The following is a 24,624-nucleotide window of genomic DNA, read 5'->3' on the forward strand; positions in this document are numbered from 1 at the left end:
AATGGCTCCATTCTTCTTGTAAACGTCGGTGACTTAATTGCGGCGGTAAATTAGTGATGCTATCATCACAGTGTTAAGTCTTTATCGACCCAAACTTGAGTTGATAAGAGGATTCAGGGCTATTTCGTGAATTTGGGAACAAATTGACTACATTTAATAGAATAAAATGTCCAAACTCTCACCAGAAACCTTGGTAGGCTGGCAACAAGGCATTCCCATGATCCATGCCAGCTTCCAGTATTTAATCAATTACTGTATTTCAGTATTTCATCATGTTTGATGATCAGTTTTTACACCCCTCACCACCACCCACTCCCCTGATCAAACTATCTGCCATGTTTTCAAAAAGGGACTGTTACTATTTTAGGCAGGATTTTTTTCACTGAAGTAATACATAGACTTTATTGTATGTTATCCAGAGAAGATATGGAAAACTAGATTCCGACTCCATTTCAGGGACTGAATCATATACTGAACTATTTGTGCCTATAGGAGAAATTCAGAGATTCCAGAATTCTTCGAAAATTACCCAAGCTGACATAAAATCCCCCCTGAAAAGGGTGACAAGCTCAGAATCTCACATGTATAAACTGTGAAACTCATATTTCAATTGAAGCCGGGCCTGTTACTGGAGGAGGGGGGGGGGGGGTAACAGGTACGTGTCCGTTCCTGTCAACAACATACCTGTGCGTCTTAACCTACAAGTGCCCTAGTGAACGACCTTGTGTGTTTAGTGCCGCAGTGTGTGCCTCTGTGACCAGTGCGTACGTGTGCATGCATGTACATTTGGCTAGTGTGTTCCACCGTACACTATGTCCTTGGAAAAGTCCTCCTCTGCTGTGGAGCGAGTGTGTGTGTGTGTGTGTGTGTGTGTGTGTGTGTGTGTGTGTGTGTGCGTGCGTGCGTGACTGTGTGTGTACACACTTCCCGAGGGGGGGGGGGGGGGGGGGGGGGGTGTGTGTGTGTGTGTGTGTGTGTGTGTGTGTGTGTGTGTGTGTGTGTGTGTGGAGGGGACGCCCGGAAAGTCCAGAAGCACATTCCCACAGTCTGAAGAAGGAGAAAGTCCCTTACCTACTCCACAGTATTAACACACACAGTATATATTAATTACTCTGTGTGTGTATGTGTGTGTGTGTGTGTGTGTGTGTGTGTGTGTGTGTGTGTGTGTGTGAGGGAGAGAGAGAAAGTGAGCGACAAACGTGTGTCTATTTGATTTAATGAATAATAATGTATCACCAAGGTGCTGAGCAACAAAGAGCTGTGTAAGAGAGATTGGGTTGCACACCTCAGCAATACTAAACTAGTGTGTGTGTGTGTGTGTGTGTGTGTGTGTGTGTGTGTATGACCAGGAGGACCACGCTCTAAACAGACTGAGGGCCTGGTATGACCAGGAGGACCACGCTCTAAACAGACTGAGGGCCTGGTATGACCAGGAGGACCACGCTCTAAACAGACTGAGGGCCTGGTATGACCAGGAGGACCACGCTCTAAACAGACTGAGGGCCTGGTATGACCAGGAGGACCACGCTCTAAACAGACTGAGGGCCTGGTATGACCAGGAGGACCACGCTCTAAACAGACTGAGGGCCTGGTATGACCAGGAGGACCACGCTCTAAACAGACTGAGGGCCTGGTATGACCAGGAGGACCACGCTCTAAACAGACTGAGGGCCTGGTATGACCAGGAGGACCACGCTCTAAACAGACTGAGGGCCTGGTATGACCAGGAGGACCACGCTCTAAACAGACTGAGGGCCTGGTATGACCAGGAGGACCACGCTCTAAACAGACTGAGGGCCTGGTATGACCAGGAGGACCACGCTCTAAACAGACTGAGGGCCTGGTATGACCAGGAGGACCACGCTCTAAACAGCCAATCCCTGACAGAGACAAGGTCAGCGGTTAGCGGAGCAAAGTTCAAATGGAAAACACTGAGCGACGTTAAGGATGATGTCATAACCACCGATGTGGTCATGTCATGCCCCACAAAGCCACAATCGTTAACATACCCACTGATGTGGTACATATTTGGGCGGGACTATATGGCGATATTTAAATGTGGATATCACCCAAGCCTAAGAGAGGGTGGGAGAGAGGTCAAAAGGAGGGAGAGAGAAGACAAGAAAGAGTGCTGCTCAGTAGCCAGAAGCACACAGTGTACCCTGCTCCAGCTATTGCTGTTAAAGAGAAGTCAGAGACGTGCTGCAGCCCTGCAGGACCATAAAGAGCTGAGCTACAGCTGCTGCCTGCTTTTCCACCTGCTCTGCTGCACGTATGAAGGGAGCTCCATCCAGCTCTGCTGCACGTATGAAGAGCTCCATCCAGCTCTGCTGCATGTATGAAGAGCTCCATCCAGCTCTTCTGCATGTATGAAGAGCTCCATCCAGCTCTGCTGCATGTATGAAGAGCTCCATCCAGCTCTGCTTCATGTATGAAGAGCTCCATCCAGCTCTGCTTCATGCATGAAGAGCTCCATCCAGCTCTGCTTCATGCATGAAGAGCTCCATCCAGCTCTGCTTCATGTATGAAGAGCTCCATCCAGCTCTGCTTCATGTATGAAGAGCTCCATCCAGCTCTGCTTCATGCATGAATGAAGAGCTCCATCCAGCTCTGCTGCACGTATGAAGAGCTCCATCCAGCTCTGCTTCATGCATGTATGAAGAGCTCCATCCAGCTCTGCTGCATGTATGTATGAAGAGCTCCATCCAGCTCTGCTTCATGTATGTATGAAGAGCTCCATCCAGCTCTGCTTCATGTATGAAGAGCTCCATCCAGCTCTGCTTCATGTATGAATGAAGAGCTCCATCCAGCTCTGCTTCATGCATGTATGAAGAGCTCCATCCAGCTCTGCTTCATGCATGTATGAAGAGCTCCATCCAGCTCTGCTGCATGTATGAATGAAGAGCTCCATCCAGCTCTGCTTCATGCATGTATGAAGAGCTCCATCCAGCTCTGCTTCATGCATGTATGAAGAGCTCCATCCAGCTCTGCTTCATGCATGTATGAAGGGCTCCATCCAGCTCTGCTTCATGCATGTATGAAGAGCTCCATCCAGCTCTGCTTCATGCATGTATGAAGAGCTCCATCCAGCTCTGCTTCATGCATGTATGAAGAGCTCCATCCAGCTCTGCTTCATGCATGTATGAAGAGCTCCATCCAGCTCTGCTTCATGCATGAATGAAGTAGCCTGGGTAAACCCAGCCTCCACGTGACCTCTATCTATGTGCTATCAGTCACAAGTCTTGTGTGACTGATAGCACATAGATAGAGGTCACGTGGAGGCTGGGTTTAACCAGGCTATGAATGAAGAGCTCCATCCAGCTCTGCTTCATGCATGAATGAAGGGTGTGGGGCTGAGGAGGCATGCAGCAAGACAGAGAGGGAGGCAGATAGCAGAAAAAGATGGGAGCTATGACTGTTACAAACGACACCTCTAAAAAGAGTTAAGAGAAGGAGAGTGGACATGACATTTAGTGCAGATCACGCCAAATGTGCAATGTTTTAAGATGCCATTTTAGCAAAGCATTTTCAGCAATTTTACCCCTTCCCCCTTAAATACGAGTCTTCAGAGACAATTGGCTCCTGTGACAAACCACTAATCACTGAGATGATCACTGCCAAGCTGTTTAAGAGGCTCTGGCCACAGTCACACCCACCCAAACGCACACACACACACACACACACACACACACACACACACACACACACACACACACACACACAGTCACACCCACCCAAACGCACGCACTCACACACACACACACACACACACACACACACCCAAACGCACACTCGACTCCCAACGCAACAATGTCTCGTCAAATATGATTTAATCAATGCAGGCCAAGCGGATTCCAAAAGTGCAATGTTGCACACAAAGCATGTGCTGCACTGCACCACCCTAAAGTGCCTGAGTGTCTGTTGATACACAGAACCTGCATGAGAGGCCTTCATAAGATATGGAGGAGAGGAAAAAAGAGCATGACAGGTGGCTCTAACACACCGTGGTTTAAGATTTAAGGTGAGGAGAGGAGGAGAGAGGTGAGGAGGGGAGGAGAGGAGAAGAGAGAAGAAGAGAGGTGAGGAGAGGAGAGAGGTGAGGAGGGTAGGAGAGGAGAAGAGAGAAGAAGAGAGGTGAGGAGAGGAGAGAGGTGAGGAGGGTAGGAGAGGAGAGGAGGGGAGGCGAGGTGAGGAGAGGATAGGAGGAAAGGAGGTGAGGAGAGGTGAGGAGAGGAGGAGAGGAGGTGAGGAGGGGAGGAGAGGTGAGGAGAGGGGTGAGGAGGGGAGGAGAGGTGAGGAGAGGTGAGGAGGGGATGAGAGGTGAGGAGAGGGGTGAGGAGGGGAGGAGAGGTGAGGAGGGGAGGAGAGGAGAGGTGAGGAGGGGAGGAGAGGTGAGGAGAGGAGAGGAGGGGAGGAGACGAGAGAAGAAGAGAGGTGAGGAGAGGAGGGGAGGAGAGGTGAGGAGGGGAGGAGAGGTGAGGAGGGGAGGAGAGGAGAGGTGAGGAGGGGAGGAGAGGTGAGGAGGAGAGGAGAGGAGACGAGAGAAGAAGAGAGGTGAGGAGAGGAGGGGAGGAGAGGTGAGGAGGGGAGGAGAGGTGAGGAGGGGAGGAGACGAGAGAAGAAGAGAGGTGAGGAGGGGAGGAGAGGAGAGGTGAGGAGGGGAGGAGAGGTGAGGAGGAGAGGAGAGGAGAGGAGACGAGAGAAGAAGAGAGGTGAGGAGAGGAGGGGAGGAGAGGTGAGGAGGGGAGGAGAGGAGAGGAGAGGAGAGGAGAGGAGAGGTGAGGAGAGGAGAGGAGAGGAGAGGAGAGGAGAGGAGAGGAGAGGAGAGGAGAGGAGAGGAGGAGAGGAGAGGAGACGAGAGAAGAAAAGAGAGAAGAGAGGCGAGGAGAAGAATGCTAAATGCTGCTAAATGACACGTATCAGCAGCACGCCCCTTTTCTCCTAGTTATTGTTGTTGGCCAGTCTCAGCTGAGCAGCAACAACACACACACACACACACACACACACACACACACACACACACACACACACACACACACAATCAAGTGCTGCTGCCGTAGCTGCTACAACAGAACCTGGCTTGCTGACTGATCAGATCAATAGAGACAAATTAATTGTTGTAGCTTTTAATGGCTGGAGATGATGAAGAGCTGTTTGACTAGTTAGTGTCCTGCTGGTAGAGAAGTACACAGATGTGGGCTTTAGTGGAGCAAACAGAAGGACGTGGCCAACAGCAGGCTGGAGCACGGCAAGGTATGGTCACCTAAAGACTAGTCTCTCAAGACAGCTGCAGGTGGTCACCTAAAGACTAGTCTCTCAAGACAGCTGCAGCTGGTCACCTAAAGACTAGTCAAGACAGATGCACGTGGTCACCTAAAGACTAGTCTCTCAAGACAGATGCAGGTGGTCACCTAAAGACTAGTCTCTCAAGACAGATGCAGGTGGTCACCTAAAGACTAGTCTCTCAAGACAGATGCAGGTGGTCACCTAAAGACTAGTCTCTCAAGACAGATGCAGGTGGTCACCTAAAGACTAGTCTCTCAAGACAGATGCAGGTGGTCACCTAAAGACTAGTCTCTCAAGACAGATGCAGGTGGTCACCTAAAGACTAGTCTCTCAAGACAGATGCAGGTGGTCACCTAAAGACTAGTCTCTCAAGAAGACAGATGCAGGTGGTCACCTAAAGACTAGTCTCTCAAGACAGATGCAGGTGATCTCCTAAAGACTAGTCAAGACAGATGCAGGTGGTCACCTAAAGACTAGTCTCTCAAGACAGATGCAGGTGGTCACCTAAAGACTAGTCAAGACAGATGCAGGTGGTCACCTAAAGACTAGTCTCTCAAGACAGATGCAGGTGGTCACCTAAAGACTAGTCTCTCAAGACAGATGCAGGTGGTCACCTAAAGACTAGTCTCTCAAGACAGATGCAGGTGGTCACCTAAAGACTAGTCTCTCAAGACAGATGCAGGTGGTCACCTAAAGACAACAGGCCTGGAAAATCTATACATTTGGAGACTGTGGTGGGATGGACCTTGGAGTCCCCTCTAGGGGGGTCCGTGGGCATGGTGACCAGGGAAAAAATTGTGTAGATTTTAAAGTTAAGTGCATCAATCTGGTGGAAACTGAGAGCAAAATTAACAAATCAGACTATACTATGGGGTGGGAAAAATTTGACTATGGTGGGCGACTACAGTCGCACTGACTACAGAAACACTGCCTCTATCTAACTCATTCTGCTATGATAGCATGTATGATTAGAATGTAGGAGTAAACCTGTCTAGAATGGGATTTAGCCTAGATTTTCATTGACTTCTTCATTGGGTCTTGTCTGTGTCATCTCTACGCTACCCTGCATTGCACTGACTAATCTACTTCCAGGATGGCTCCTTCCTACTGGGCTACAAGGCCCAACATTGGCATGGGTACAAACTGCTTCAAGCTCAACGAACGCAAAACACACACATACACATACACACACACACACACACACACACACACACACACACACACACACATTACACACACACACACACACACACACACACACACACTTACAATGAGTGTGGCTTAGTAAAGGAGGAAATAAAGTTGGGAGGGGAAAATAGGGCAACACACCCTGCCTGCTGTGGCATAGAGCCATAGGCAACACCACATGGCCCTGGTTGCATCTGTGCCTTCATAGCCAGTTGGATTGGTATCATGATAAGAATCAACGAATGAAGATGAACAATCGGCAGGCCTCTAACCAGTAGAAGCACATTTGAGGACAGATAACACAAAAGGCAGAGTTAAGCTAGAGCTTTCCAAACAAACCACAGTGTTTTCACTTAATATGCAACAAGCAGATACAGTATATTCAGTAAGCCTAAACCGCTACCACTTCAATCCCGCAGCTCCCACAGCAACTGTAGAGCGATAACGCACAATGAGCAGGTCAAGGTTTCCACTGCAAAATTAACACACGATCTTACTTTGACAAAGGCGGGCAGATACTACAGTAGGGAATTCAACCCGCACACCTGAGTTTAGAGTTAATTTCAGAGTGGTAGGGCTTTACTGAGCAGGAGGCCTGATATCGCAGAGGGACAGATCCTGTGTGTGGGAAGGCAGTGAAGCCTCAGTTTCTACACAAACCAGCAACAACAGCAACCCGCCACGTGATTTATGGGATTTATCGGTGCTGTAATTCATGAAACTGGCGACTCTCGCTGATGTAGATTCCGAACAATCAAGATTTGGCCTCATGCTGCCAAGCACCAAAAATCTCTTGAATTCAGTGACCATGATGATGCAACATCTGTGTGCTGGCCTTTTTGAGCTGCTGTGTGTCTGTGCCAACAACAACTGAATGGAGAGAGAGAGGCAGCATGAAATGTAGCCTCGGTCGATAGTCAGATCTAAGTATAACAGTCGGCATGAAGCTGTGAGTCAGCTCTCCCACAACAACGCACAACGGAATGGCAGCGTGTAAAGACAAAATCACACATGCACAAACAGAAGTGACGAACACAGGAAGACTTAAAGTGTTTTTTTTCTATATTCCCCCCCGATTTTTTATCCCATTTTTATCCCCATTAGTGCATTTATTATTATTTTTTTTAATCCTGGTTGCTGCTCCACCCTCTGCCGATCTGGGGAGAGCCGAAACTGGCTCCATGCTTCCTCCGAGACATGGTCAGTTAGCCAGCCGCTTCTTTTCACCTGAGAGGGGAAGCTTCACCGGTAGGACATAGCACGTGGGAGGATCACGCAATTCCAACGAGTTCCCCTCCCTCCGAACAGGCGCCTCGAACGACCAGAGGAGGCACCACTTCAGCGACCAGGATATTGCATGTTTTGGTGTGGGGTTCCTATATGAAGGAAACCCCCAGGGGGCATGGGGAGAACATGCAAACTCCACACAGAAAGGCCCTTTTTGACGACCCAACCCGGGCGGTGAGCACTCGAGGACATGCGGACGGGCACGCACTCCTTCAGAGCTCACAGTGTCCCAGGTGGGAATCGAACCCAGGACCTTCTAGCTGTGAGGCGACAGCGCTCACCAAGAGACTTAAAGTTTGATGTCTGAAGAAGAGCGAGACGGCTAATAAATTAAGCAAACGGCCTCTACTTTTTCATTCACTGCTGTTTGTATTGGGTCCAGCAGCACCTGCTTTGAAGAGCGGTTGTTGGGATGTGCGTGTCTCCTTCACAGTTCTAAACACAGGAAGAGTGACATGGAAGCCCAGCTTGTACATCTTGTACAGCTTGTATATCTTTGAAGAGCACTTGGACAATCGGAGGCTATTACAGTGAGTGAGCCGTGGTGGAACAGGCCCGACCTGCTGAGTCCTGCTGAGGCCTTACCCCACATTCACACCGCAAGCAACATGACCAACAAGAAACTGCAGCTCCATGCATTTCCTTTAGAGCTGAGCGATGAGGGGAAACATGCATTCCCTTTAGGGAAACTCAACAAGCTTGTCGGCTGAGAAGAGGCGGTCACGGGTAGTAGAACATTTTGCGGACGTCTATCAACAGCCAATCGGATTTCTCTGCTTCCTTGCCTCCCTACCATTGTGATTTTGTTTAATTAACAATAGTTCTGCCTGGCGAGTGCAAAATGGATGAGAGGTTGATTACAGCCATTCAAAGCTTCCAAATTCAAATGACCTTAATTACATTTAAAACAAATTATGCTTAGAGAATTGTTGCGTCCATTTTTGGGATTGATAGGAAGCTCTGAAGTAATTATTAATTATTTCTTTATGTTTATTTTCAATTAATGCTGCCTAACGAGCTCTTGCCTAGTAGCTACATCGACGACGCATCAAAACGATGTAACGTGGCGGCGCGTTGACGTAAGCTAGGCAGCTCGTTAGGGAAGTCAACGCATCAAAATGATGTCACATTATGGAAGGCAACAGCGAAGCAGCAAAGAATACAGAGTTTGCCTGTTCAAACCCTCGAAGCTGCACAACATCAAAATAAAGATGAAGTCAGAGCCTCTAACAGCGCCCACAGGAGGTCACAAAAGGGCAAGCCATCAGCCACGTTGCCCACAGTGTGAGCGTGGGCTTTAGTAGCACAGAGTGCTGCTGCGCTGGTCTGGGCGGGGCGGGACAGAGGAACGAGCTGGTATATACGCATGCTTCCTAAACGGCTGTAATAATTACGACAGGCCCTATATGACCTATAAAGTCAGGAATTTGGATTGGTTGCTCCAGATTACACGTTTGCTCTCAGAAACCGTTTTTATTATGAAGCTCTTAAAGAGCGCTGGCATCAATGCCAAACCTGTATGCCTCTAAACAACACACAGTACAACACAGTTCCCATCTTCCCAGGTGCTGACATAGCACCTGACCTCACCTATCTGTCACATTACAATTGGACGGACAAACCCTGTCTTAATGGTTGGTCTCACTCACACACACACACACACACACACACACACACACACACACACACACACACACACACACACACACACACACACACACACACACACACACACACACACACACACACACACACACACACTCTTCAATGGAGAGGTGCAGTGGAATTTGTTTCCCCCATTATTTGACCCATCCTGGCTCATCCTCCTCCATTGGTCAGGCCAGGGGCGGTGGGCAGCTGCAGTGGAGCGCCCCAACCGCCACTGGTGGTCACATGACATTCTTCTGCATGTTTTTAGTGGAGGGGTTATATATGGACCCCAGGGGAGAACATGCAAACTTCACACAGAAAGGCAGTCATATGAAGGTGCTGAGAGAAGAGAATGACATAGACATATTTCATTTAGAAAGAACAAAAATGATTATCCTATGCCAACTCCTAGCTCCAGATTTGTACAATAGATCATTATTTCAGAGTCTGTTGACTGCACACAGCCAAAATGATAAAAGTGACAGGCACAGACACAGACAGACAGACAGACAGACAGACAGAGACAGGCACAGACAGAAAGACAGACAGACAGACAGACAGAGACAGACAGACAGAGAGAGACAGGCACACAGACAGACAGACAGAGACAGGCACAGACAGACAGAGACAGGCACAGACAGACAGACAGAGGCACAGACACAGACAGACAGACAGAGACAGGCACAGACAGACAGACAGAGACAGGCACAGACAGAGACAGAGACAGGCACAGACAGACCGACAGACAGACAGAGGCACAGACAGACAGACAGACAGAGACAGGCACAGACAGACCGACAGACAGACAGACAGACAGACAGAGACAGGCACAGACAGACAGACAGAGACAGGCACACAGACAGACAGACAGACAGAGACAGACAGACAGACAGAGACAGGCACAGACAGACAGACAGACAGAGACAGGCACACAGACAGACAGACAGAGGCACAGACAGACAGACAGAGGCACAGACAGACAGACAAACAGAGACAGGCACAGACAGACAGACAGACAGACAGACAGAGACAGGCACACAGACAGACAGACAAGAGGCACAGACAGACAGACAGACAGGCACACAGACAGAGACAGGCACAGACAGACACACAGACAGAGACAGACAGACAGACAGTCAGACAGAGACACAGACAGACAAACCAAGAGAAACAGAGAGGGAGAGACCTGGCAGAAGGAGAAGATTCCATCTAGCCTATTAAGCTTGCAGCTTACATAATCTCTTGAAATTGTTGTGTTCGTCCAGTCGACACAGACTCATTTCACTGGTTAATTTCAGTGTGCTCTTGCAAACAGCGTATCTTGGGAGCAGACTCTAAGAGAGAACTTTGACTGGAAGTGGGAATGTGGTGAGATGTGTTACTAGATGTGATGAGATGTGTTCAAGCAGCTACGAAAACATCTGACCTGCAGTAGCCACAGCCTGCACACATCTGGGAAGTGCGTGGCCGGCTGGGGCTTCAGTGGAGAGTGAGGTTTGAGTTACATAAGACACTAAAGAGGGAGAGAGAGGGCTCTGATAGGCACTGTGCAGGCGGGAGAGGTAACCCACTTGTTGACTGACTTAAAGGCATTGACCTAGCTTATACTTAGGACAAACTCTGTCTGCAGCAGCTAATATTAGCCCACATTCAAAAACCAATCTCTCCTAAAGGATGATCTAGCTCAGGGGTTGGCAACTGGTGGCCCGCGGGCTGCATGCGGCCCCCGACCTCACTCAGTGTGGCCCCTGGGTCAATTTCCACTTTTTGTTTTTGTTTTTTACAAGGCGGTCAGGACTGCAGACTGCTGCAGAGGACTGTGAAGACAGCAGTTAAAATCATCGGCACAGAACTACCAAACCTCCATAACATCTTCACCACTCGCTGTAAAAAGAAAGCCGAAAACATTATCAAAGACACCAGCCACCCCGCTCATACCCTGTTCTCACTCCTCCCTTCCAAAAAACGCTACCGGAGCATCAAATCACACACCACCCGTCTCAGTAACAGCTTTTTCCCTCAGGCAGTCAGGCTGCTGAACAGTTGACTCACACACACTGCAACGCACTGTCACTTTGTTGTGCACCATTATTGTATTGTACTGTATTATGGTTTGTGTTATGTCTACACGTACTGTGTACAGACATGTCTGTATTCACGTGTAGCCTACATAGTTATGTAGGTCTACACCCTTTTTCTGTCGGTCTTTGTGACCATGTCCTTGTGTATGTAAGGCTGAGGGTGCTCAGAGCATAAAGAATTTCATTGTATTATACATTGTATTATACATATGACAATAAACTACTTGAACTTGAACTTGAACTTTTTGGTTAGGTTAGACCACCAAAATCTGTTTTAATTTTACTGTACAACCCAGAACATGCCGCTAATGGCGTTAGCATTGTTCATCCACATACTGTTTAACGTTAGCATTTGAGCTAACGCTATTGTAACAAACTATCCAGGATGCACATTGCACATGCAACATTACTAATCTGATTGATATCACATATTTGGGTGATGTACCCCATCAAATTGCTGTAGCGGGCTGTTTTAAAGCTAGAGCAAAGTTTCTTGTGTCATCTGAATGGAAGAATTACTAAATTTGAATATGAAAAATATAAATGTTGATATAATAAACTTTGATTACCAGTCCTTTTCATCAAATTAGTAGCTATAATTGGGAGTTATGGTGTTACAGTAGGCTACTGGTGGAAGTGCACGGTCACAGTCTGGCCCTCTGGTAGCGAGGAACTTTTTTGTGTGGCCCTCTCTATCATCAAAGTTGCCCATCCCTGATCTAGCTGATAGAAGGAAAAGCTCCAGGCTTCAATGATGGAAAGTCTGAAGTCTCAGGAAAGTCAAAGCCACCTTCTGAATTGATTGTTTATGCGTCGTCCATCCGGCTAAAAACGAAGGTACTGAAAGGTACCAAGAAACGACAACAACAGAGCAGATCGGACCGGACGCCGAGTCCTTAGCAAAGCACAGAGATGCCAGGTGTCAAACTAGCAGTGCTGTGAGTTGAATCCAGTGCATTTCAGATGTATGGCCTACGTCTCCAGCAGCCTTCAGAGAGCTGATTTGTTGCTGTGATGATTTTAAATCATCCCGTTCAGAGTGGTGGCGGTTGCACCATCAGTCAGCTAGCTATCTCACAAGCAGCACATCTGAAAGAACATGGGGCAGACGTGGGGGCAAAGCTCCAGAGATGATGGGGGGGTACGGGCGGCGTGGAGGGAACACAAGAGGAACTGTGGCCACCTCCTACTTAGCATCTAAGTGTTAGTGTCCAAAATAACCCCCCTCTCCTAGTCTGCAGTGAGTCGCCATCCCTGCCATTCCACACCACTGTGCTGCTGATGGTGACAGCAGCGTCATTCACACATGACAGCTGACTGCATGGCTGCTGGCAGCCAGGTGGGGCAGAATGGATGTTCTGTGGCATCTCCGTGCCCTGCTGCTTCTTCTCCCACAAGGCCTGGATGACTTGACAGAGACAGAGACAAGGGTAAGTAGACAGGAGGAAGTCCAGGCCCAGATATCAAGAGGGGAGCTACGTTCTGCTCCGAAGAGAGCATGTCCCAAAAGGTTTAACTTTGTTACGTAACCTTGATCACAGTGTTCAAACCACTGACCTAAAAAATATGGACAGAGCTATCCCATTGATTTTGGGCTCCCATTTTGAGTTGAAGTGGTGGTGGCCGTCGCCATCATGATTTTTCATCAGCAGAGTGGGAGGGAATGGGTTGCACAGTCTGTGTGCAGCTCACGTGAGATGGGGGTTTCACGGAGCCCGCAGCTCCGCCTGCTATTGGTCCATGATTGGCAAGCTGCGTGATCACTGGACAGCTGACCTGCCAATCACCCCCTTTTCTATCGTCTATTTTACTCCAAACGGGCGAGCTATATAAGAAAATGACCCCCCTACAGTTGTTATGAAAAGGTGAAATTAGCTACCGTGTTAAGGCCCAGGCTGTAAAGATGCTTAATCACTGTTACAAAGTGGGGCATTTTAACATGGGGGTGTACGGGAACGACAGGACTTCTGAGCCCTGCCTCAAGTGGCCATTAGAGTAATTACAGCTTAAACAAAGACTTCCGCATCTTCCTGGGAAAACTTCAGAGGTTGCCCATTGGTTCAAACAGAGGTTTGAACAGGTGCAGAGGGTCAAAAGCAGACAAAGTGAATTTGATGGCTTCTGATGATGTGGATCAAGATGAGGTGGGGCTTTTAACTCTTCAATCCAGAGCAAGTGGAGAGTGATTATGCAGAAGCTCAGCCAGCGATCGTTTGGAAGCAGCAGTGTGCCAGTCAATCATTAACAGACAGCAGCACTCAAAGCAGACTGAGGCAAATCTGAGAACGGGACCTGTTATGTTGCTAATATATACAGTATATATAGGTGTGGTGCAACACTGCAGGGCTATAGAGCTGAACAGTCTGTGACATTTCTTGCCGCAGAAGAGAGTTCCCCATTCATTTCTCCATAGACATTTCAAAAAAATCCAAAAAGCTGGAACCAAGCTAACCCGTGACCTACTGAATCTTGAGTGACCATAAAAAATCATGATCTCACACACACACACACACACACACACACACACACACACACACACACACACACACACACACACACACACACACACACTAGAGCAGGCATTTAGACACACACACACACACACACACTAGAGCAGGCATTTATAGAACTGGCTGCTTCATGATATCAGGCCACTAAGAGACAATGCTGCTGAAACAGATGGGAGAGAGAGTGACATTATTGACGAACAACAGTCGTATGTTCTATTTATAAATGAGGGGGCATTTTGTGCAGAGTGTAGTGTTCGTCTCTCGCAGCCTCATCACAACTGATAAGAGCGGGTGTATGGACGGGGCGGGCAAGCAATTCCTGTTTGACAAGGACAGACATGGTCCTCAGCAGAGACACACTGGGGACAGGATGACAAGTCATCACCAGGCAGGCACCAGACAAATGCTGGTATATTACTGGGGCAACTTGTTGCTTCAGCCAAATGAAAATGGAAAATTATTCAACCTGTCCAACCACAATTATTGGTGTGCAAAATACAAGCTAGACGAGTTTTTGACGAAGGGCTAAAAAAATGCTGGCGAACATTTGAAATGGAATGAACCAGCTGTCATTCTCTCATAGAGTAGACATCTATTTGACCTGAGGATGGTATCTTCAGGGTGAAGGTGAACGCCCCAGTCTGCTGGACAAAATGTCTCAGTGCTCGCTCAGTGGGTGCGCCAGCAAAGGTCTAGGGTCACATGACTGTACAGTTCAGGCAGACACAAGTTCAAAGGGCAGGGTTCATGTCATTGTGCACACACATACACACAAACACACACAGACACACTCACACACACACACACACACACACACACACACACACACACACACACACACACACACACACACACACACACACACACACACACACACACACACCTCCCGCATTAGAAGAACATGGAATTGTGGATGAACATGCAGTAGGCTATCAAAGCCCTTGTCCAGGCAGTGTCTAGGTTGAGAGCTTTGTAACTTGACCACAACACATACTGTACTGTAGGCCTAACTAACAACACATACTGTACTGTAGGCCTAACTAACAACACATACTGTACTGTAGGCCTACATTGGGTCACTGAGCCACTAAAGAGGGCCTTGGGTCTGTTGACATGAGACTGACTGTGCTGCACGTAGGCCAAACAGCTTGCAGGAAGAGATCGAATACCTTCTACATTACTAGTAGGCTAGGTGTTATTTCTACAAAAAGCTGTATTTGGGAATTAGTCTGATTTCACCTTTATAGCCATAGTAGGGCTGTGAATCTTCACTGGCCTCACGATTCCATTACGATTCATCTGTCAACGATTCGATTGGATTCGATTCCACGATGCATCACAATGCATCTTGATACAGCTCAAAGTATTGCAGCTCCACGTATCACATCCTCAATTCTCTGTATTATTACTGCACATGGCTACTTTTTCATCAATACAAGCAGTCAGATAAATATCATCTCCCTTTTTTTTTTACTTAGAAAGTGCTTTAAAATCTGAATGTCAATAGAAATTTAAACATAAACGATTCAACGATTCATCTGTCAACGATTCGATTCGATTCACACGCCCGCATCGCGACGCATCGATTATACGATTAATTTTGACACCCCTACCATAAGACTGTCTACAACTGTAGTATCTCAGTGTAGGCTAGACTAGTACTTATCCATCCTTACTGCAGTAAAGCGTGCCATCACTCACCACTGCTGCTGTGAAACAACTAACTTGCATTCATAACCTAACAAACATGAGCAGAGTGCTTGCATTCACTGGCAGGATTATCCGATAACATGCAGCGATACGTCAACAGACAACACATGACCTAGCTCACGCCTTGTACAGTACTATAATCCAAAGACTGTGTGGAGAGAGAGACATGCTTGGCTCATGTGTGCCAGCCTGCGCAGCAGCACCAACACTGAAGTGGCCAGCCCAGGAGACAGGGAGGAGGAGGAAACAAGGAGGGAGGATATGATGCCCAGGCACACGGAGGGAAAGAAAACAACAAGCGCCCCTCAAGTCTCAACAGAAAGAGAAGAGAGCAGAAAAAAACAGATGTAGGAATGACAGTTCTATTACATCGCCTTATTTTGCAATTGCACATTTAGAGTACATCTACAATATTATGCCCACTCTAGGATATCATGCTACAAAGGTAGTTACACACATGCTGCTGGTCTACAAACTTTGTATGATTTGTAGCCTTACACATTTGATCCTAGTTGATTAGCCAGTGAGTGTCTACTGGACTAGCAATCCTGAATAAAGACAGTGGCAAATGTGATACCCTAGACGGCTATGACGGTTCCAGTCAGTCTATTCCCTCCTTTTCCCTAGATCTATATTCCTTTTGAGTTGCAGCTGTCTAGACGATGTAAACTCTGGTTCAATAGCTTTGGGCATGAAAGTCAAATCCCATTATATATATGTTGTTACCAAGACTCAATGTCATCTAGCAAATTCTCCCCTGTGTGCACTCCAGTGACTCATGCTGTACATCCATCCAGTGACTCACGCTGTACGTGTACATGGACAACCAGGTGCAGAAGCCCTAGGGCCCGGGTCCTGGTCTCAGGTCTGCTTCACTGTTCTGCTCCTAACGGGCCAGATTAGGACGAGGCTTGAAGAAGCTGATTCTAGATCAGCAGATAAAAGAGTCTGCTGAGCATGGATCTATTGTGGCACTTCTAATGAAGCATGAAGAGCCTTGGGGGCGGGAATCCAGATACATTTCATTTCCTGGACTTTGTCTCAGCCACTGTAGAGCGCACGCGCGCACGCACGCACGCGCACACACACACACACACACACACACACACACACACACACACACACAAAAGAAGGTACACACTAGAAGAAGACAATCAGCATTTACAAATGTTGGAAAAGGAGAGTCACACTGTTGCTGTGCACATTAAGCCAGTAGATAAGAGGGATCACATCACAACATGGATCCAATTTGGAAACAGAATTTACTATCTAACAGACTCAAAAGGAGCAACGAACATACTCTTCTACTCATAGGCGTCATTATTTGCAGTGCACTGCAATAATAAAAGAGTAATATTATCAAAAGATTAAAATTGGATCACAAATATTTTTGCCAGCTTGTGTGTCTACTCGCATTTTATTTGTCTGCGACTGATTTTTCCATGTAGCATTTTAACTAACAAGGCATTGACATTTAGAATAGCCTTGAGGAAATAATATTATTGCCAGGGTAGCCTACACACACACACTGTGATCAGTTACCACTCATCATTTTTCACACATTATTTTTCTCAACTCTCAACGACTAGGTTATTTGCAGTCTCCATTGACAAGCTGTGTAGCTGTCTATCACACATTATATATAGACTAAAGTTTAATTTATACTTATTAGAAAGTGTCGCTCAGCACATGGTCGCAGACGAAAAAGAAAGTGTCGCTCATGGTGTTGCATTTATACTTCAGAGAATGTTCGCCTCGTTCAACGGTCACGTGACACTCGAACGCTATAGTGCTGCAGACAGCCAAGGCGAGAGAGGGAATGGAATGCACAGTGAAACCACCTCGGAGGCAAGATGTAACGAACTTGACTGCAGCCGCATATAAACGACACACAACTCACCTCCCTCCTCTCTCTCTGGGAAATGCACAATGTTTTTTGTGATTTTCACGAAGTCATATACATCAAGGACAGGCTGATAAAAATAGCGGAGACACGTTCATTAATTTCAATGAGTGAAAAGCAAAACAAGGAAGTCAAACTCGTGCCGTCTATATAGCCAATCGGATTTGCGCGATACTATGATGTAGTCAGCGACACTAGACATTTCACTAGGTAGCAGACACTGCTCATTTCTGTCGCCGACCGTTTCAAAAGCATAAATTGGTCTTTAGTCCTGTGGATTAGTTTGCTCTCATACTTACAAATCACTGGAGTTCAAACTATGAGAGGCATTGTTCTTCTTATCAACCTCCCTCCTAAAACCAACTGTGAACAAGTGAGCTATTTTGGATGTTCCCCTTTATTTTCTTTTGCCTTTTTGTTTGGCTTAAAGAGCATTGGTTGCAGAAGACCATATTGCATTAGTATGTGGGAGGGGTACAGTATATAGCAATAGCTTGTTTGCAAACACGAGATTCCAATGACGCCGCTGAAGGGCAGCCCTCCAGAGCTACTATGGAGAATGGAGAAAAGCGAGTATGCAAGAGGGTTGGACGCCGCTCCACGCTGCAGGTATCGCCAGAAGATTGCAAGATTTTCCAGCAAATTTTTTTTCCCCCCGCTAGTGTTTTCATATGGCTTCCTACGTAGCCTGCTGCTGGTGCTTTATATGGCTTCCTACGTAGCCTGCTGCTGGTGCTTTATATGGCTTCCTACGTAGCCTGCTGCTGGTGCTTTCATATGGCTTCCTACGTAGCCTGCTGCTGGTGCTTTCATATGGCTTCCTACGTAGCCTGCTGCTGGCGCTTTATATGGCTTCCTACATAGCCTGCTGCTGGTGCTTTCATATGGCTTCCTACGTAGCCTGCTGCTGGTGTTTTCATATGGCTTCCTACGTAGCCTGCTGCTGGTGCTTTCATATGGCTTCCTACGTAGCCTGCTGCTGGTGTTTTCATATGGCTTCCTACGTAGCCTGCTGCTGGTGCTTTCATATGGCTTCCTACGTAGCCTGCTGCTGGTGTTTTCATATGGCTTCCTACGTAGCCTGCTGCTGGTGCTTTCATATGGCTTCCTACGTAGTCTGCTGCTGGTGTTTTCATATGGCTTCCTACGTAGCCTGCTGCTGGTGCTTTCATATGGCTTCCTACGTAGTCTGCTGCTGGTGTTTTCATATGGCTTCCTACGTAGCCTGCTGCTGGTGCTTTCATATGGCTTCCTACGTAGCCTGCTGCTGGTGTTTTCATATGGCTTCCTACGTAGCCTGCTGCTGGTGCTTTCATATGGCTTCCTACATTGGGGGGGGGGGGGGGGGCAGTTTTTGTAAACTGCAGGGGGCACTGTTTCTGAAATGGAACTGTACACCTGTGATGTCACAGGGATGCAAACTAGTCACCTATTTCATCCCAAAACATGAGCATTGTTGAGTGGTTTGATCTCTGCCCTGGTATGTCACCTTTTTCCACTATTCATGACATTGCATCCAGCTGTGTCAGCCCCAGCAGAACGTCCAGCAACAAGTGATGTCACAGGTGTTGAATGCCCATTTAGAATGCCACCCTTTTCTCCATATTTCTGCCCTGGAGGGCTGTAAAAAATGTTTTGTGTGCTTTTGGGGTATTTTTCTACTAATCATGAGCCCAAAATGGTCAATTCATAAAAAGATTTAACCTGCATCACTAGTGTGTGGTAAGGTAACTGTGGTTTTCCTCTCTTTTCAGTCCCTGCTTATTGGAACTAGACCAGGGGTGCCCACACACTTTTTTGCCTTGCAAACTACTTTTCAAATGACCAGCTCAAAATGATCTACAAACCCTGTGGGTCTGAAAATACATTATAAAAATGTACTAAGGTACATTTACGTACATTATACATGTACATTACTGCACTGACCCTCCACAGGACAATGCATTTGTATAGCTCTCAGGCTGTTTTATGGTTATTATTATGCAGTGATAGTTGGAAGTCGGGAAATGTGTCGTCCTCTTGTGAATGAAATAGAGAGCCAAAGTGGAATGTCACTTCCTGCTTCAGCACTGTACCAGAGATTTTCATCCGCCATTTATTTTGCCATAGACATTTTGTAAAATGCTTATAAAAATAGTTTTACTTGTTCAAACCAAACGGTACTACAGATATATTTAGAAACAGGAGAGATCACATAACATTTCACTCGGACCAAAACGTAAAAAATTGCGGATTTAAAGAAAATATTTTTTCTATGTTGTTGTTTTTAAGTTGTGTGAAATGTTCTATGGTCTCTCTCCCGATTCTAAATATAGCTGAACCGTTTGGTTTGACCAAATAAAACTATTATAAACATTTTATGAAATGTCTATGGGAAAATAAATTGCGGAAGAAAATCTCTGGTACAGTGCTGCTGAAGCAGGAAGTGATGTTCACTTTGCCTCTCTATAGCCTCTCGGCTGGTTTTTCAGCATACAGGGTTTACGGCCCCAGAATGCAAAGCGGCGTTAGTGGTCATGGTAACCTAATGTAACACAGCGCTCAACAGCCGCAGACTGGTCGATCTTTATATCAATCAAGTGTCAAATAAATTGGGAGGATGGACAAAGCGTGGAGGGGGAAAACATATTTTTATGAATGGCACGTGAGCTACCAGCACGGCCTTTGCGATCTTGTATTGGGCGCTCCTGCTATAGCCAATAACCTATACCTGATGGCTGATGCATATGAACAGTAGTAGGGCACCATTTCTGGAATTTTACAGCTCTCCCAACAGATACTGTTTCACCTTGTCAGGTCATGTGATATGAATGAAAAGGGTAGGTATCAGTGCAATTAAAAAGAACCATGTGAAAGAAACAACATAACATTAACCTGGTCCAATTTACAACCAACAGACAAAATGCTTAAGGAATTGAGTAAACCAGTACTATAAATTTTTAATGAAATAATAGACATTTTTGCAGCCTAAAACATTTATTGTATTCTTCTAACTAACCAGACTGTAAAAAATGTACTGATCTAGAGATCAGGGAGTCATATCTTAGCCTAAATAAATAGCAGAGCATTACTGTGTGCATCATGTGATTGACTGACGCTGTGTCTCCCTCTTTATCCATGGCACAATCAGTTGGACCTTTGGAACTTAAATAAACTACAAGATAACTACTCTGAGACCATACTTAAACAATCCAGACTCTACTTCAGTGTTTTCCCATAAGGTCCCTGCAGTGCTGGCTAACTGGGAAAAGACTTTGCTCCTGTGCACAGTTTGACGAAAGATGTAGGGATGAATGATATATCGGCAATCATATCCGTATCAGCCATTGTTAGCACTTTTTTAAATATATTTGTATGGTTCCGATGACCAGAATCAGAATCAGAATCAGAAAGACTTTAATGATCCGCAGGGGGGAAATTGGGACAAGTTACAGCTGCTCGCACTCAGGCATGAAATATCCACATGCAAAATAACAGCAATATTGATGTCGCTTATCGATATCGGCCAAAATGTTCATATTGAGAGGAAACAGTGCGGAAAATTTAATGGGGTTTTTCAAATCTTTTGGAAATAAAGAAAGGCATCACTTACTATTTAGTGTTTACATGTGTTTTTCAGTATGTACAAAATTTGCTTATCATGGAAACTTGTTTTTATACAGATCATAATATGGGCATTGTTAATGTTGGTTTATTAACAGCAATGTTAATATGGTTATTGGTATATCAGCAAACTTTTCATATCGGTGCATCCCTAGAAAGATGTTAACTATTTTTATTTATTATCTTAGTCATCATCACATGATCATTTTTAGATTTTAATTATTTAACATGGATGTATGGTATACTGTAGGGATGTTCATTTTGAAAATTTTCCAAAATCGATAATCGGTGAGAATTAACGATCAATTATCGATTATCGATTTTATTAATACTTAGAAAATTTTCAATATTTTCAATTTTTTTTTTTTTTTTTTTAACAAAATGAATGCCTATGGCAGAAAATACGAAAGACAACGTGTTCTCCTCAATGAACTCTTTATTTCAATGTGTCTCCTCTCCAACACTGCTGTCCCCGGCGCATGCCGGTGTGAATTTCTCATGTTTAAAACAGTTTTGTTGGCACAAAGGCCCGTGCCCAGCCAGAAAACTAGAGACTATATGAAGCTCCACCTCACGTTAGTCGGCTGTGCAATGGAGTGGGCGAGGAGGAACGAATTCCACCCAAACCTAGTCCAAAAAAAAAAAAAAAATTTTTTTTTTTTTTTTTTTTTAATAATTAAAAAATCGATCCAAATGCCACAGGATCGATTCCAATCCTTAACGATCGATTATCGATTTTCGATAATTGATGAACATCCCTAGTATACTGTAACACAAACGAACACGATTCTGGTTTTGAGCCGATCCAAAATCAAACAATTTGGAAAAGCAACAGAGATAGAGACAAGTTGTCAGGGGGATAGATGCAAAAAATAAGAGGGGGGAAAAAGGCCGAATCTAAATTATTTTAAATGGGCAAAATAATAATGTACCCTCAAGTCTGACTGAATGTGAATGGTAGAAACAAAACGGCGTCCTCTCTCTGAGAGAACAGATTTACAGGCAGGGATGTTAGCCAAACAATATTCAAGTGAACATGAGGCAGTATTGTGCATGTATATTATTAAGTTGAACCTTGTTGTTGTTTTAGTGTGGTTCTTGTGTCACCCCTCCCCCACTTGAACATCCAGCATCAGTGACCCCTTGCATTGAAGTGGCCTACATTGTGGTTTTGTAGAACGGGAAACAGCAGGACAGTATTAGCCTTACCCTTAAAACTAGGGGTGCACAATATTGGATTTTTGTGTGTGTGTGCTGATATTCGTTATGCAGATATTTTCCAACTCTTTTAGCCGGTTGCGGATACTGATATATGCAGGCATTTTTTTCAACCTAATTTCAGAGAACATCAAGTCTCTCCTTTAGTGGAATTAACACATTATTATGCCTACTGTTATCGTGATGGCCCACTGGCAGATGCAGACATTAATTACAATGCTTTTCAAAATGCACACATTCACTGAGCAAAATATGAAAACTACTTCAACTTAGGTTATATGTAAAACATGCCATAACTCAAACTTTATAGGTCTGATCTAGAGATTGCACGACGGCTAGCCTATAAGCCTAATTTTTTTTTTTTTAACTCTCCGTTTTGAGGTAATGCAAAACAAATCAAATCTACTTCATATGATGCATTTAGTTTTTTGTTGTCCCTGTGAACTATGTCTATAACTATGTCCCTAAGAACTATAAAATTGTTTAAAGAAAGGTGCGTTTGTAAAACAACAACAACAACAACAACAACAATATTCGCTTTTTGGACCAAAGATTACCCGGAGGTCTAAAACAGCAAGTAATTGCCATTTGGAAATGTCATTAGTTCATGCTGTGATTCTGCTCTAATGCATTTCACTTTGATGATCCAGAAACACAGACAGTGCACAATAGACCAAATCACCGTGACGTCACCATGTAAACAAATTTACTTCCGGGTACCACTTGGGGAAGGCGGCAGGTTTAAATGTGCGTGTTGTCATATAAATGCTGTCAAACCCTCTTGCTGTTTTCGGCCGACTACTTTCAATTTAAATGGTTAAACGGTTGGTAAACATGCTTGTCCGACGTATCTAGCCTTTCTTCTGTGTTTGTTTTATGTAGTGTTAGCTAGCTAATAATGTTTGTTTGTCTGTCAAACTCGCTGTTTTTTTGCAGACTTGTTAACGTTACAGACAGAGCTACCGACGCCACGTTAATTTAATTTAGCTTCAAGTCTACTCTGGTCTGGTCCAACAGGTAAATTAGCTAGTCTGGTCTCCACTAACGTTAGTGAAAGTGTTGTTATGAATGATATTAAACAACAACACAACACGGACGAACCATTTTTGTCTTCTTTGTCTGTTTTTGTCTTCAACACGTCAGTTTGTGCCGTCCACCGCCATTATAATGTGTGGACCCAGGGGTACCCGGAAGTAAATGTAAACATCCCGCTGATTTGGTCTATACACGGCCAAGACCAAGAGCTGTTCTAACCTATTGGATGCATGTGCCCTATAATCAATGTAGCAAAGGCAGTTCCTCATCCTGCATGAGCTTCCTTTAGGAGCGTGTACACTGAACAAACAGGACCCTGTTGTACTAAAATGGCACACCTCAAGGAGTGGCGGGATCTACTCACGGTACAGTATACAGCACAGGCCTGGCCCTATTTAAAGAAGGAGAAACTACAGGAAATCTGTTGCCTGCAGCCCCCTCACCTCTTCATTCATACATAGATAGGCTGACTTTGAGCTGTAAAAAAACACACACACAGAGCTAAATTATTATGTGATTTAACTACCCCAAGCAAGAAATGAACATCTGTTTGACAAAGGGGCGGGGGCAAAGGCGCTGCCTGAGGACAAACCAGATGGTAGTGAGTGAGACCTTGGCAGGCAGGGATGAGCCTGAGGAGCGTTGAGGAGAGAAGTGACACAAAAGAACATTCCACTGCACGACTGGCACACCATCAACACACCTCTCATGTATCACAGTCGACCAATCAGAGTACAGAAGAACACATTTTAACCAGAGCCGTATAATAGAAGAGTTCTGACATCTCCATTCACTCCAATGGACCAGTTTTTTTCCAGGAAGTAGAAAGTGGAACTCTTCAGTAAAAAAAGCAGCACTGTCGAGTTGCATCAAAATAGACAGTGTTGTACTTTGAAAGGATTTTTCATCCCTTGAAATGAATCAAATTGTACATTATCAGCTTTATTTTAACATGCAAAAGTAGCGCGAGACCCATTCCTGGCTGTTCATTGGCTAATGATTCTTGCATTTTGGTCCTCCGCTGACGCCACTCTCTCTCTAGAGGACACTAATTTTAACTATCCAGTTCTGAATGTAAGACGGACTCTTTTCATTTGGAGCTGGGGAACAATATTTGAAGAGTTAGCAGGCCTCTGAGAATAAAACCTAGCAT

General features: G+C 45.6%; 1 protein-coding gene across 1 annotated transcript in view; it reads right to left on the reverse strand.

Annotated features, from left to right (window-relative positions):
- ppp1r37 (protein phosphatase 1, regulatory subunit 37) overlaps nucleotides 1-24,624 on the reverse strand; it is a 63,753-nt gene that overhangs the window by 37,915 nt on the left and 1,214 nt on the right. The window lies entirely within an intron of this gene.

The sequence above is a fragment of the Poromitra crassiceps genome (assembly GCF_964638095.1).
Source record: "Poromitra crassiceps genome assembly, chromosome: 5".
NCBI classification, from domain to species: domain Eukaryota; kingdom Metazoa; phylum Chordata; class Actinopteri; order Beryciformes; family Melamphaidae; genus Poromitra; species Poromitra crassiceps.